The 10,229-nt window shown below is 37.2% G+C and overlaps 1 long non-coding RNA gene across 1 annotated transcript; it reads left to right on the top strand.

The window, feature by feature from the left end:
- The first annotated feature begins 9,145 nt into the window (after nucleotides 1–9,145).
- Nucleotides 9,146–10,229, top strand: LOC131356716 (uncharacterized). Its single transcript, XR_009205058.1, has 2 exons — nucleotides 9,146–9,386; nucleotides 9,522–10,229. It is a non-coding gene; the product is annotated as an uncharacterized LOC131356716 (long non-coding RNA).

Here is a 10,229-nt window from a genome sequence, read left to right as displayed (position 1 = left end):
TGCTCCACCCTGTACATTCTGCTATGATATAATTATAATATTTTTTCTGTGTAATATAATTATAAGGGTGGAACATTCGCCTCACACCTCCAGCGTCCTGGGTTCGAGTCTCGCTCCCACTCACTGTGTGTGTGGACTTTGCATGTTCTCCCCGTGCTTGGTGGGTTTCCTCCGGGTGCTCCGGTTTCCTCCCACAGGCTGATTGGAGTCTCTAAATTGCCCGTAGTGTGTGATTGAGTGAGTGAATGAGTGTGTGTGTGTGCGTGTGTGTGCCCTGTGATGGGTTGGCACTCCGTTCAGGATGTATCCTGTACATATTGTCCACTTTATAGATTACACCTAGTCTGTCTATCTATCTATCTATCTATCTATCTATCTATCTATCTATCTATCTATCTATCTATCTATCTATCTATCTATCTATCTGACACACTCTGACATAGCCTTATTTATTGATGTACATATTTACATATTTATCTGCACTTGTTCATTTGCACAATTTCTATTATTTGCACTTCTGGTAGATGCTAAACAGCATTTCATTGCTATGTATTTTGCAATGACAATAAATTTCTGTCTATCTATCTATCTATCTATCTATCTATCTATCTATCTATCTATCTATCTATCTATCTATCTATCTATCTATCTATCTATCTATCTATCTATTATTGTAACAGCAAACTGGGAATAACTCTGGAGCTACGTGTTTAACAAGCACACATAGATGTAAAGGTCAGGGGTGCACAAACTTTCAGCCAATCACATGTGACTAACTGATGGTGTAAGAAGGATTTTTCAGATTGTATGTTTTTCTTTTTGTTTGATTATTTTGCCTGAAGATACTAATATTTTTTTCTCTATCTTGCTGCCTGACCTAAAACCAGGTTATCTCATAATACTCTCACAGTAAGAAAATATTCCATCTATTTACTTACACTCAAGATATTTTCTCCGGTTAAAATGCCGTTTCTCCACAGATATCAGACGGTGCTTTATTAAAGCTCTGATGGCAAATCTGCACCATCTGCCTCCTGATATTAGAGGGAGGATGGACGTGAACGTGATGTGAAAAGAGAGAGAGAAAGATGGCTGTGTTAATATCAGGACTTATAGAGTGATTGCTTGCTTTGCTGGTGTCTGTTGTAAACAGCGTCATTACATCAGCTGAACTCCATTCTGAACTGAAGTGTGTGAGCATTGTGGTTCCTGTGGAAATGACACAACCTCCCAGTGACCGGCTGATCTCTACTGACAGCCTCATCCCACTGACCCAGAAACTGAACACTGAACCACCATTTCTTTTCTCTTTTTCTTTCTTTCTTTCTTTCTTTCTTTCTTTCTTTCTTTCTTTCTTTCTTTCTTTCTTTCTTTCTTTCTTTCTTTCTTTCTTTCTTTCTTTCTGTAGTCTTCAGTCTCTTAGCTAAACACACACTGTCATTGTTGTTAGTGAAGCTGCTGTGAGTGTTATAGTGATGGAGTGATAGAATGTTGGAGTGATGGAATGATAGAATGTTGGGGTAATGGAGTAATGGAGAGGTAGAGTAATGGAGTGGTGTAATAGAGTGATGGAGTGATGGAGTAATGGAGAGGTAGAGTAATGGAGTGATGGTGTAACAGAGTGATGGAGTGAAAGAGTCATAGCGATGGGGTGATCTTTCTATCTCACTTCCTGTTCTTTCTATCCACTCTTTCTTTCTTTCTTTCTTTCTTTCTTTCTTTCTTTCTTTCTTTCTTTCTTTCTTTCTTTCTTTCTTTCTTTCCTTTTTGAATTTAAAATTTAGACCTCTATCTCAAAACTTCCTGTTCTTTCTGTCCGCTCATGTTTTTCTTTCTTTCCCTGAACAGAAACTGCTAAAAGCAGACTGAGAGGAGGACAAGTATGCAAATGAAACCCAATGAATTGTTTAATGAATCCTTTTTTTTTATGATGAAAATATGCAAATGCAGACGGTTAATGGCTGCAGATTGAAAAGGCTTCGCTGTTTCTGCGGCTCCAGCCCCGAGTTTCCACCGGAGACAGAACCTCCGCATTAACATGTGCTTTTAATCAGCCTGTGACTGACAGCAGGAGTTGGGCAGGTCAGCTGAAGTTATTTGCATTTTCCCCTGATAGCAGACTGCAGAGAGCATTGTGCTTTAAAAAAAAAGCCGATTAAGCAAACTGAAAAGAAACAGCAGCATGCTAATGAGGAGAGCGCACAGCCGTTTGGTCTTACAATGCCCCGGGTTAGCCGCTCAGGGAACGCCGGGAGTGTTAGTGTTAGCATTAGTGGCAGCTGTAAGACTTTATCAGTGTGGATCATCAATAACGTGAGACTCCAGGAATGAATAAGCAGCTGCTCAGACAGAGCAAGAACATGAAATAATCATTACAGGGTTTACACACTGAACATGATGCTGGACTTATTCCACTTACTGATTTCTTCAAACTCTCTAGCAAGTGACCAAGTGACATTTGAAATGAATGAATGGGTTTTTCAGTTCTATACAAATCCAAACAACTGTTTCCTCAAATCAGTCCCATGGTACAAGTTATTAATTAGTCCCTGTTGTTATATAAAATGGAAGAAAAAACTTGAACTCTCATACATCACTTCTCATTAAAGGTGCATTCAGTCTCTCCAGGATTTATTTATTATTTTTTGTGATTTTTTTTTTTTGGTGTTTGTTTTTTTGGTGATTGTTTTTTTGGTGATTGTTTTATTGTGATTGTTTTTTTTTTTAATTATTTTTTGTTGATTTTTGGTGATTGTTTTATTGTGATTGTTTTTTTTTAAATTATTTTTTGTTGATTTTTTGTGTTTGTTTATTTGTTGATTGTTTTTTGGTGATTGTTTTTTGGTGATTGTTTTTTTTTTGGTGATTGTTTTATTTGGTGTTTGTTTTTTTGGTGATTGTTTTTTTGGTGATTGTTTTTTTGGTGATTGTTTTTTTGGTGATTGTTTTTTTGGTGATTGTTTTTGTTTGGTGATTGTTTTTTTTGGTGATTGTTTTTTGGTGATTGTTTTTTTTGGTGATTGTTTTTTTGTGATTGTTTTTTGGTGATTGTTTTTTTTGTGATTGTTGTTTTGGTGATTGTTTTATTGTGATTGTTTTTTTGGTGATTGTTTTTTGGTGATTGTTTTTTTTGTGATTGTTGTTTTGGTGATTGTTTTATTGTGATTGTTTTTTTGGTGATTGTTTTTTGGTGATTTTTTGTGATTGTTTATTTGTTGATTGTTTTTTGGTGATTGTTTTTTTTGGTGATTGTTTTATTTGTTGATTGTTTTTTGTGATTGTTTTTTGTGATTGTTTTATTGTGATTGTTTTTTTTTAAATTATTTTTTGTTGATTTTTTGTGTTTGTTTATTTGTTGATTGTTTTTTGGTGATTGTTTTTTTTGGTGATTGTTTTATTTGGTGTTTGTTTTTTTTGGTGATTGTTTTTTTGTTGATTGTTTTTTTTGGTGATTGTTTTTGTTTGGTGATTGTTTTTTGGTGATTGTTTTTTTTTGGTGATTGTTTTTTTGTGATTGTTTTTTTTGGTGATTGTTTTTTGGTGATTGTTTTTTTTGGTGATTGTTTTTTTGTGATTGTTTTTTTGGTGATTGTTTTTTTTGTGATTGTTTTTTTGGTGATTGTTTTATTGTGATTGTTTTTTTGGTGATTGTTTTTTTGTGATTGTTTTTTTGGTGATTGTTTTATTGTGATTGTTTTTTTGGTGATTGTTTTTTGGTGATTTTTTGTGATTGTTTATTTGTTGATTGTTTTTTGGTGATTGTTTTTTTTTGGTGATTGTTTTTTTTTGGTGATTGTTTTTTGGTGTTAGGTTTTTGGTGATTGTTTTTTTGGTGTTTTTTTATTGTTTCAAGCAAAAAAAAAATTTTATTTTGAAATTAAAGTCAAATTCATAAGTTTTAAAAGATGAAACTTTGTCTTGACTACTCGGGAGTTGAAACAAAGCTTATACTCAAATTTACTTGCATTTTTAAAGGAAGCAAGTAAACTATAGTTTAGAAGTTTAACCATGTTGAAATGTTCCAAATCACAAACACAGGATTCTCCTACAAGTGAAGACGTGTAATAACATTCTATACATGTGAATGGAAAAGAGATTTGTCTGAAGGCGTGTTGTGATGTCACAAATTAGAATTTTAGAATTTTGAGTGTCTGTGACTGTGAATCTGTGAAATCCCGGAGAGACGCGGATGTAGAGATGTTCTGAGGGAAAATTTATACAATTTATACGGCAGTAGCAGTGATCCCGCAAAGAGAAAGCACTTAAATTTACTGATTTATTTCCAGCTGTTATGAAGCACTGACACTGGAGACTCTTTCTACACATACTGAATAAACACCTTCTGACAAAAAGCTTCTTAAAATCATGTTAATTATCAATTGACACCTCATCAATTTCTTTATTATTTGTCTTTATTATGTTACGATTTAGATTATGTATCCATCCATGGTACAAGCCCCTGTGAATGAGCTGTTACTATGGAAACCATAACGTGATAACGTATTAAAGTCTTGAAGTCATCACTAGGTTCAAAAGCTGCTGTTAGAGACAATTAATCAATGATGTGGACCAATCAGAGAGCTTAAATACATTATATTCATATTCAGAGCTTTAGACTCCACTCTGAATGACAGAATTATTAAATCATTTGCTTTAGGATGAAGTTTAGGCTAAATTAATTCCACACACACACACACACACAGCGAAATCCTTTTAATTGTTCCTTTTTTAACTGTGCGGCTTTTGAAGATAATTGTAAATGAAACAGTATGTGGATTTCCGTATACAGAGGATGTGAAGTAGATAGAAACAGATGCAGAATTCTCTTAAACACACACACACACACACACACATTAATGCACAACAGCGCGTCTCGCCACATTTCTGTCTGTGTATTATGGGGAAATACGGGAAGAGGTTTATTCGGGGCAGGAAGTGCAGTGGAGAGAGATTTGAATTGTAAATCACAGGATGGAGAAGCTGAAGCAGTAGCACTGGAGCGTGTGGAGCGTGTGCTTAACCCTTCGGCTGTTTAGCTGCTTCTGCTCCAGCCTTGTAAGATCAAAGCACTGCTCGTGTTTGAGTCAGCTTTTAACTTTCTGTCTTATACATACACACACACACACACACACACACACACACATATTGTTTCTCCCTTGCAGATATATAGTATTAGGATATAGTAGTAGGATTGGAGATATTTTATATGCTTATGTACCTTAGTGTGTGAGGAAGAAAGTGGCTTACAAATACACACACACACACACACACACAGACCCTGTCTATTTACAACATACACCTCAGATCTTTAATCCTTAATCTTCTGTGTTTGTTAACACACACACAAACATTGTTTTTCACTCCTCTATATTTGCAAATACACACACACACACACACACACAAGCGTGCATTGTCTCACTCCTCTATATTTGCTTACACACACACACACACACACACACACACATTGTTTCCATTGTCTCTCAATCTCATATACAGTACATACACCTCAGATTCAATCATCTGTGTTTGCTAACATGCACACACACACACACACACACACACACACACAGCATTAAAGAACTAGTTGGTTCAGAATGTTTGGTGTCTGAAGTTTGCTTCATTAGCTTTGCGCTGGAGTCAACTTCAAACACATTTTCTGAGCTCATTTAAAGGAACAAGTGTGTTAAACTCTGCTAATGTAACAGAGTGTGTGTGTGTGTGTGTGTAAATGTGTGCCAAGCTGAGGTGTTTGCCCTAAACATGGCACACAACACCACATGTGCCACTGTACACACGAGAAAAAGACGAATGTAGGTCAGAGACAAACAGAGCGAGGGTCAGGGAGCGTAACTGTGCAGCAACTCGCTCAGCATGCAGATTATTCAAATGAGATGCGTTCTGAGCAATGAGTCACGTTTCACCTCAGTGCTTCTTTCATTTCTCTTTATCTCAAGCTCAGTAGTGGCCAGGAGGCCGGACCCACTGCCAGCAGCTGTATTTTAATTCATGTATAAAAAAAAAATAATAATAAAAAAAAATTATATAATATATTTTTGCATTTTTTTATGCCTCATTAACTTGTATCCAGTAATGAAACAAAAATAAATAAATAAATAAAAATTCTAAAACACTTGTTTTTATATATTTGTCAAAAAAAAAAAAAACCCTGCACATTTCTCAAAGAAGAAAACAACTCATTATCTGAAGATACTAAACAGAATATTCATAACATATTCCTTATGCAAGGTATGTGGGTCACACTCAGATTGAATAAAATGATTATTTTTTAATGTCCATTATACACCATTCTTTGTGTGTGAATCCCACTTTACATCTTTCTCGATTGCGTTAATATTTGAGGAATTGATTGACTTTCTCAAATCTAGAAACCCAATGGAATTAATGATGAGGTTAGAACAATATGACATAACGGCTTTATGTACACACAGTATACTTAAAACTTTACAAACATTTGGGACTAATTCAAAGAAGCACAACCTCACATTGTGTTTAATTCCGTTTAATTGAAATGTATTTTCAGATTCTAGATCTCTTTGCGCTGATATTCTTCCTTTGACCACTTGAGGTCTATTGCGTGCCTACTTAAACAGTGGAAAGACTCTCTCTCTGTTTCTCTCTGTTTCTCTCTCTCTCTCTCTCTCTCTCTCTCTCTCTCTCTCTCTCTCTGTGTGTCTCTGTTTACCATTTGAATTATGTCTTAATCTCTCAGAGTGGCTGTTTTAATCTGCCATTAGGCTTGTGGGAAGAGAGACTTACTAGTATTCCACAAATCCACTCCATAAGCAGCATGATCCACCCCCACCCCCCAGGATCTGGCCGGCTGCCACCCATCGCTGAGACACGTGGGGAAAAGAAAAAGCTCGAGAAAAAGAAAGATCGTGTGCGAGAAAAGAATCAGTTGTTGACATGATGTTCACACATCACACTCTCACAACCCCTATCATTCCCTTTTGCCTGGCATTGCAGAGGAAAATGACTGACCTAGTTTTCAGCGCTGTAAAAGGTGCTTACCTTTGGTACGCCGATTTGTCTGAAAGCTTAGAAGCAAGGAAACATAGAAGATAAGATTGAACTGTGAGAGTGAGTCTCTCTCCTGCACCATTCAAGAGAAGATAGAGCGGTCTAAAAAGATGGATAATGAAGCCAAGATAGTATCTGTGGACCTCAATTAAGGGACTTAAGGGACTGTGAAAGGGTCAGTGAGGCTGATATAAGGGTGTGGGTCAGGGACTGAGATGCTGTGGTAATGAAAATGAATCTGTTGGTAGGGAATGGTAAGTGGGCCTTGGACATGGTTTGTGTGTCTGATACAAACAAGGGGTGTTGAGGATCTGTTGGTTATAATTCAGAGAGAATCTGTTAGCTATGACTCTGACACATGAGCTGTTGGTTACAAGTCTAGGAGAATCTGTTGGTTATGAGTGTGAGACAGGATCTGTTTGTTAACCTGGTTGTCTGTTATGACTGAAACAGGATCCATTGGTTTGTTAATACTGAGAGAGTATCTACTGATTGATTCTGCTTGAGAATTTGTTGGTTATGGACCTAAAACAAGATCTTTTGTCTAAGAGAGGAACTGTTGGTTATGACCCCGAAGAAGAATCTGCTGGCTATGACTCTGATAGAGATTCTGGTGGTTATAAGTCTGAGAGAATCTGTTCTTTATTATTCTGAGAGAGGATCCTGGAGCTTGGATCCACTGGTCCAGTTTGAGACAGGATCTCTTGGTTATGTCCCTGCTGGATCAGACTCTGATAGAGATCCTGTTAATTATGAGTCTAAGACAGGATCTATTGACAACTCTTGGTTGGTTAGTTATGATTCTGAGGAAGAATCTGTTAGTTATGACTCTCATAGAGAATCTGTTGGTGATGAATCTGAGTAAGTGTCTGTTATGACTGAGAGAGGATCCACTGATTAAGTTTGCATGAAGTTCTGCTGGTTATGTCTCTATGAGAATCTGTTCCTTATGAGTATGAGAGAGGATCTGTTGATTTTGAGTCTAAAAGAATTTGTTTGTTATTACTCTGTTGGTTATGACTCTGAGTAAGGGTCTGTTATGACTGTGAGAGGATCCATTGGTTAGGTCTGCACGAGGATCTACTGGTTATGTCTCTATGAGAATCTGTTGGTTATGAATCTGAGACAAGATCTTCTGGTTATGACCCTGAGGGAGAATCTGCTGTTTATGACTCTGATAGAGATTCTGGTGGTTATAGATCTGGGAGAATCTGTTCTCTATTATTCTGAGAGAGGATCTTAGAGCTTGGATCCATTGGTCTAGTCTGAGACAGGATCTCTTGGTTTCCCTTGGAAAGAAAATCTGAGTCTAATAGAATCTGTTAGTTAAAAGACAGAGTCTTTTAGTTATGAGTCGGAGACAGGATCTATTCGTGACAAGTCTTGGTTATGACCCTGTGGGAGAATCTGCTAGTTATGACTGTAGAAGAACCTGTTGGTTATGAATCTGAAAGAAAATCTTTTGCTTATGAGTGTGAGAAAGGATCTGTTGGTTATGAGACTAAGAGAATTTGCTTGTTAAGACTCTGATAGAGGATTTGTTGGTTAATAATATGAGAAAGGACCTGTTGGTTTTTAAATTAGAGGATCTGTTGGTTATAAGTCTGAATGCGGATCTGTTCTTTATCAGTCTGAGAGAGGATATATTCTTTATTAGACTGATTGAGAATCTGTTCTTTATTAGTCTGAGAGAGGATATGTTGATTACAAGAGAACCTATTGGTTATGAATCTGAGAGAGGATCTGAGGGGATTTGTTGGTTGAGTGTACTGATGTTAATACATGGAACATATTAGACTAAACAATTATAGTTAGCAATGAGGACAGTATGAATATGAGAATGTTCAGACTGGATGCAGATATGGAATTGTTGTGGCTCCTGAATCAGTGGTGGATTCAGATGTAACATTCATGGCCTCCTACACTTGTCAACTTTGTCATGTTTATTATACTGTGCCTTGCTCTTAGGTGTGTTCTGCTTCACTCTAATGCATGTTCACTAAATCACCATCATCCTGGCTTCCTAGCCTTCAGAACAGTTGCTATGGCTACCTCCAGCAAGGGGAGTTTCTGAAAGCTGCCTTTCTGCTCAGACTGTGGAAAGAAGTGCAGCAGCACACTTTACCATGAATCATCACACTGACCTCAAGATTTCGCCTGCCGTTTCTATGGTGAATAAATCGATCATTATAAATCAGTTCATTAAGAATGACTCAGGACAGAAGTGCAGTCAATTATTCACAGCAACAACTGTTCAAAGCAGAGACGCGTCAGAACGACGGAGATGTTTGTTTTCCTTTCTCAAACGCAGCAGAAGACCTTGATGAGTTGAATATCAGCTAACGGTAATGAGTTATTTGCTAAGAATTGAAGTTTATTATAGAGAATTTTAAAAAATGGATTTGGTTTCAATGGGGTTGTATGTGGAAAAATAGTGTACACTTTATTTTAAATAATTGGTTTAATGTTTGTGTGAACAGAGAGACAGGAGGTGTACAGATAGGACATGCTGATTACTCAGGTGTGTCCAACCAGGACAAAGCGAGACAGCACAGCTGCACCATGGCCAAGGCTATGTGTGTGTGTTTGTGTGTGTGTGTGCGTGCACATGGCCAGCCATGGCTGACAGAGACTGAACAGAGACACCGAGAGAGTGGGGGAGGATCTGACACGTTAAATCAGATGAAATTAGGCATGCTGAGAATCCAGAGTGATCGCAATGGATCCTACTGTAAATGTGATTATCAGGTATATGTCAGTGGACCAAGATGTATGAACATTCAGCTTTTCTCTCTGGCATTTTGGGCAGAGATTTATCTCATCTTGTGGTGGATTCCAATGAAGCCAATCCTGGGGACACTGGGCATGAGGTGGGAATGCAACTTGAATGTGCCTTCAATCTAGTACATGACATCACACAGACTCACACACTCAACACACCTAGGGGCAATGTCATTATAGATAATCCACATACCAGCATGTTTTTGGCTGAGGAACCCAGTGAAGGAATCCCATGCAGACTTGAGGAGAACATTCAAAGTTCCTCACAAGTAACCAAGGAGTTGGGAGGCAGAAATCCTATGCTATGTGATTGCCAAAATATATTCTCATTATTGCCTTCTTACAGGTTCTATGTGGACCAAATTAACTACTGAATTACTAATAAAGACTGACGTTTATCCATTCAA

The sequence above is a fragment of the Hemibagrus wyckioides genome, linkage group LG07 (genome assembly GCF_019097595.1).
Source record: "Hemibagrus wyckioides isolate EC202008001 linkage group LG07, SWU_Hwy_1.0, whole genome shotgun sequence".
NCBI lineage: Eukaryota > Metazoa > Chordata > Actinopteri > Siluriformes > Bagridae > Hemibagrus > Hemibagrus wyckioides.
This window is presented reverse-complemented; position numbering and strand designations above follow the sequence as displayed.